The sequence below is a fragment of the Pseudopodoces humilis genome, chromosome 1 (assembly GCF_049639895.1).
Source record: "Pseudopodoces humilis isolate 2021_Gansu_Grassland_sample_001 chromosome 1, ASM4963989v1, whole genome shotgun sequence".
Classification (NCBI taxonomy): Eukaryota; Metazoa; Chordata; class Aves; order Passeriformes; family Paridae; genus Pseudopodoces; species Pseudopodoces humilis.
The window spans coordinates 39,715,540-39,721,539 of NC_142200.1; positions in this window are offsets into that span (position 1 = coordinate 39,715,540).

Sequence of the window (6,000 nt, forward strand, 5' to 3'; positions counted from 1 at the left end):
GCTGTAGTCGGTAAAAAAATCACTGTAAAGCACTCCTTTTGTACTCTGCTCCACATCTAACAAATTCTCTACGATTAACTTTCAGTAATTCCTTAACAGTAGAGCCCTTTTTAGATTAACAACCTACAAAAACTAAGTTGTTGTTTTGGGTTTTTTTTGTGGCACTTTGCTTGTTTTAGCTTGTTTTTATCAAAACTTGACGTGTCTTTTCTACACAGTCAAAAGTAGCTCATCCTTAAAAAATGCTTTTTTACCTTGCTGAAGAATTTTATCTGAAACGTTGTGTGTAATCAAGGATACCAGAAGAGGGCAGCATTGTCTTTCGGGAACAAAGGCTGGATGCTGGCAGCTGTTAGGAAACACAAAAAAGCTACGCTGATGTTTTCATAATGAAATATTTCTTTGAATAACTTGCTTAGGTACAAATACAGATTTGTAAAATTTAGAATCATTCTCAGAAGATTCTTTATGAGTTTTCGAAACAATTTTCTGAAATTCCTGTGTTAGGCGTATAGTATGAGGTTTTCTCCTGAATTGTGCTTTAATACAATCCAAGACCTTTCCAGAACTGATGATGTGCATAAAGCTTTTCATTCATAACCCTTCAAGGTGCTACTCTGTAAAAAGGTCAGTAAGGGTTTGACTAGCTCTGTAATTGGGCATTTGATGCCTTCAGACGCCAAAGTTACTTGTGACTTCATCCTAGTGCTTATTTGAGACCTTGTGTTAAGAACTGGGTGCTTGAGGAAAGCGCAGCTGTGCAGAAACCTTCCGTGGCTGACAGACCCCATGCCTGTGCATGACACACAGATGTGTGATGCAGTAGTTGCTGTTCCTGCTGTACAGTGCTGCTGTTCGTTTCCTGCCTGGAGCAGAGGCATAGGCTGGGAGGCCTGAGTTGTGAAACAATTACACATTATATGTTCTGAAGCCTGTGGCACTGTAACCTGGACCCCGCAGGACTTTCTCAGAGAAAGAGGTGTAACCTGACAGAAAGTGCTTCAGAGCTGTGCTTGCCGCTCTGCTGCCCAGCACCCCAGCAAGACTTTTGTGTCCATTCCAGATACTCGAGCTACACCACAAACAGATGCCAGCCCTACCTTCAGCATTTACAGCACCAACCAACCTCACTACCCAGCAAACTGGCAACTTTTCAGCCCTGAGTGTTTATCGTCTCTGGCAGTTGTTGATTTACTTTCTGAAAATTGGGCAATATATGAAATGGTGGCCAAAAAAGCAAGTGTCATATTTAAGGCATAAACCAGATCCATCATCGTGTTTCCACAGCTCGATCTCAGCTTTGCCAATGATTCCAGTGCCTAGATGAGCATTGGCAACAATCTTGTTCAGATGCAGTTTCAGCTTTTCTTGAAAAACACAATAAAGCCAACACATTTCTAAACAATTGTAATAGCAGAGGAAGGACATACTGCATATTGAATGTTCAAAGGCCAGAGTAGAGATTTGCATGGGCACAAATGTCAGGCTTGTTAGCCCAAATAACACAAAATGCCAGTAAACAGCATGTGAGATGTGGAAAATGGGTAATGAGCTATCTCCTTATGAAAACCTCTAGTGCTTCATTCCACAGCTCTTCTTTTCTACTCCCCAAAATACGGATTGTGTGAATGTGTTGTAGAAAGGTGTTACAGGATCATCATTTTAGGTACCTGCAGTAAGTGACTTCCGCGCATCGAAGAGCCAGGATTTTACATTTGGTTTAATTCTTACTAGATCTTTTTAATTATGACATGCAATTCCAGGACCTTATCTTGCTTCAGGAAATTTGGTTTAAAAATAGAGCAGCCTATTTTCCTTTTGATCACAAAAGTATATCCCATTTTTTTCAAGTTTTTCTGTTTTTGTGGATAAGGTAGTGATAATGATGTGATACTAACTTGAGATTTAAAAATAAAAAAAATCACATAAGCAAAGGTCCACAGTGGTGTTCAAATGTCCATTGCCTCTTGAGGTACCTCAAGTAAAATTCTGTATGTCCATATCTTCTCCCACCTTCCTGCTTTGAGATTTAATGTAACTTAATTGTTACCCAAGTCCCAACAAGGGATCATGGAGCAGCTGTCCCCTGGTTTGCTTTGTCCTGAAAGCACAAAGCACTCCTGCTGCATTAGGCCTTGGAGAAGGTGAATGAAGCTGTTGCAAACAACACAAGATATTGGTGCAAGTGCTCTGACAAAACCAGAAAGAAAAAGGTTTTCAATGGAAGTTTCCTTGTAATAGGTAAGAAATCTAAATTCTACGCTGGGAGAATTTATGGAAGCGAATGACAACCATCTTTTCCTCTCTTAGGCTTCAATATATGGGGCTGGTTTTATTAGTTCACATGCCATCATGCTGACTGTTGTGAATCTCATGCTGTCCCCATAAATTATCTTGGATGTGTGGTGGACAGGTAACAGGACACCAGGTCTCCTTCATGTGTTTAACCCTTCTAAGGAAAAGAAGCCCCACTATGGTCTAGGCACCACAGAGCAAAACTTACATTTACTTGCATATGCTGTGTTAGGTTCAAATTTTATCTTTTTTCCCCCCCTTTCTCCAGAGATTATAGTGTTTGTAAGTCAATTGCCTTTAATGATGCAGCCTTGCTTTGCTGCTAAGCTGTTTGGAGATTTCAGGATCAATAATAAAAAAGAGAGATTGAAAAAGCTATTGAAATATTCAGTCGCAAACAAGAATGGCAAAAATACCAACTATGCTGCTTTGACAATTTTTAAAGCTCTGTGTCAAAGCCATTTCCTAATTAGAACTTGGGGATGTGGCTACAAACAGATGATAACATCTTTAATGAAAATAGCTGAACAGTAAGCTTCTCACTGTATTGTTCTCTGACATCCTAGAAGTAAATATTTTAGAAACCTTCTCTCAGAGTAGAATAGACAGTGTAGAAATTTCTGACTTTGATTTTACCTATAACATCAATAATACTGAAATAAGAACAAAAAGCAGCAGTCCACCTAAGAGCACCTGAAAAAGATGAAGTCCTGATTTGCTTGAAGTCAATCAAAGACTCTGCTGTTGCCTCTTGACTGCAGACAGGTAAATGGTAGGAGATGGAGGTGGGGAGTAAAAGATGGGGGGTTAAAAGATGAAGAAATGAGGGGAAAGAAGGGTTGTGGATGCCCCCAAAAGAGGATTGGTACGAATTCACAATCACCAAGTGCTGATTTGGCCACCAGTTCCAGCTTTATTAGAGGGTCTGGCCAGCCCTTCACTAGCCAGGGCTCACAGTGGCCACACCATCTCACACCAGTAGAGCGTATTTCCCTCAGGAGAGCAGAGAAAATATTAGAAAATTGTTCCTGCAGTAATTCAACTACCGAGGAAAGAAAGTGCTGACATTTGCACTTTTTTCATGAGAAAGGAGCAGTACAAGCCTCTATCAGGTGAATGCTCAGCCCTTTCAGTTTCAATGAAGATAAATGGTCAGACACAATGAAATACCCTGTTCCTAGAACTGCAATTATTTCAGACTTGCCTTCCAGGCCCACCTTTTCTTCAGCATCTGCTTTTAGCTGAATATTCTCCCTAGCCTTTGCAGTTCCCCTGTCCCTCTGCCCCAGCCTCAGTTTGGGGGCCTTACAGAGGGAGGGGGCCTGCTTACTGCATATGGCGTGTGTACCCTAAAACCTGCTGTTACAGGAGCTGACTGGAGGTGGCGAAGGAGCTGCACTGGATTAGCTCTTTGGTACGGGGCACAACAGAAGTCTGTGAATAAATATAGATGCTCTACACTGCAATCCAAGGGAACAATATTAATTTCCTCTGAAGATGCCAGTCTATTTCCATGAAAATGCAAAGCTGAAAACAAAGAGCTCGTCTCCAAAATTGTCTTCAAGCTTTAAAAGCTGCCTGGCAATGGGAACATTTATCATCTGCAGGCAAGATGTCCAAAAGTTAGGGAGTACTATACAATGCTTATGCTAAAACTGTGAGATCTAAGTTGTTTAGTGGATCTAAGCACAAATTTCGAGTTCTGCCAGCAGATGTGGGAAAACAGCCTGTCTTAAGAGGGATTCAAGAAATCTGAGGGGCACTGAAGATTCCTTTCCTGGTCTGTAGGTTACCATACATACGGTCATTAACCCGTGCCTTAGTTTACCCATTGGGAAAACATGTTTTGTGTCACTTAGACCCTTTGGCAAATGTCTTTACAAAGACAATTTCTTCTCTATGAGAAGCATTGTTTAATTTAAAAGAGACCTTACTCAGCTGGCCCTAGATCCTGGTGCAGGAGAAACTGAGACCTGCTTTCCTGAATTCTTATTGGAAAGGAACAGGGAAAGGCAGCAGTGGAAGACAAGAATGAGCAAGAGCAAAGAGACAGGGATTACCTGCCCATTCTACAGAGAATGTGATGTAGCTTTTAGGCTCTGAATCTAGATAGCTTCTTCCTTATCACAGTCTCAGACTGACACTATCTCTCAGGAATTTTGGAGTCAGACTGTGTTGGGCAGATTTCCTCTTACAAAACATCATTTTGGCATCAGTAATATTTTCCCCCTTTTCCTGTAGGCATGTGCACAGCTGAGCTGTCCAGCCTGACTTTCATTACTTCTCAGGGGAGGAGAAGTTCTACCTTTGTTTGCTCTTTCCCTTTAAAAAGTCACAGCAGAACCTTGAAATGCTTGGATTTCTGGAAATATCAGAGGTGAAAGTGCAGCAGCTCCAAAGGTCTTAGTGCTGGCAGGACTTCTGAGCAGAATAAAAAGCAGCAGTGAGAGGACAAAATATTGTCTGCTTAACTGAGAAGTGCTTGTTTCCTGCACCATGTGGCTGAATAAAAAAGCTGCTGGATACTGTGCTAATATAAATAGCAGGTAATGTCTTCATGTCCGAGGAAGCTGAAGCATAGTGGATGGCAGATTCCAGGTCACACAGTGCAGTTGCTGGTGGAGGAGGCTGATGTGCATTTGAAGGTTTGGGATTCGCTGGCTCTCCTTGCCAGGATACCTTTTTCTCTGCTCACAAGATAAGCCTCCCACACTGTAGTTTTCAGAGCAAACTTCACTGCACAGCCAGTAATGGCAGATGGTTTTCAGCTTGATTACTTCTACTGTCATTTAGTTAAGGTTCCCACATGTAATTTTTGTACTCCTTATGTTTGTACATTAGAAGGGGATGCTTGGAAATGCTTGTTATGTGGGAGTGTAATATGAACAAGGAACACTGGATAATGATTACAGCAGCATGGGATTATCAAATTACTATTATTTTAGACTGTGTGTTTGTAATTAATTAGACTTTTGATCCTGCCACCTCCTTGTGAACTGTTTATAATAAAAATTAGTTTGATTGTAACTGATTAAAACAATTGTGGTCAAATATTCCTTGTTTTCCTGACCAATTCTGTGTGTGTGGTTAGGATGATCCAAGTCAGGTGTTTGTCTTCAGGAAAGAACTACAGCATCTCTGAGAACTTTGTAATCATTGTCCTTGTCTTTATAGCCTTGATAGGGACCTGTCTTTTTTTTTTTGAGCCTGGGAAGCAAGCAGTAGTTTGTTAGAAGGGTGAAAAATGGAGGGCAGGAAATGATAGGGGAATGAAAGAACTTTGGGGTGGATTTGATCTGAATTAATCTTCTCAAATAGAGTTTATTACCTGAAGCTGTTAAGCAGTAAGTTTTATAACCACAACACTGTGGGAAGTTCCTTCAAAATCTCTTTCCTGAAGCTCAGATCAGTGAAAATTTCACCATCTCACACCCACTTACTTCTCCTGAAAAAGAAAAGGGGAATTCACCATCACAGCATCTGCGTACAGAGGAGTGCAGGAGGCCTTAGTTAAAGAGTTATGTCGTAAGCGGATTGTAGTGACATTAAGTGATGAATTAAAACATGATTATCAAAAACAGATACTGTGGGTACTGTTTGAGTCACTGATCATTCGTGAAAGGCCCACATGTCAAGCTCATTGCACAGCCCCTGCACCAATTGACAGCTTAAAGTCAAACCCTGCCCATCACTCCTGCATGAGGG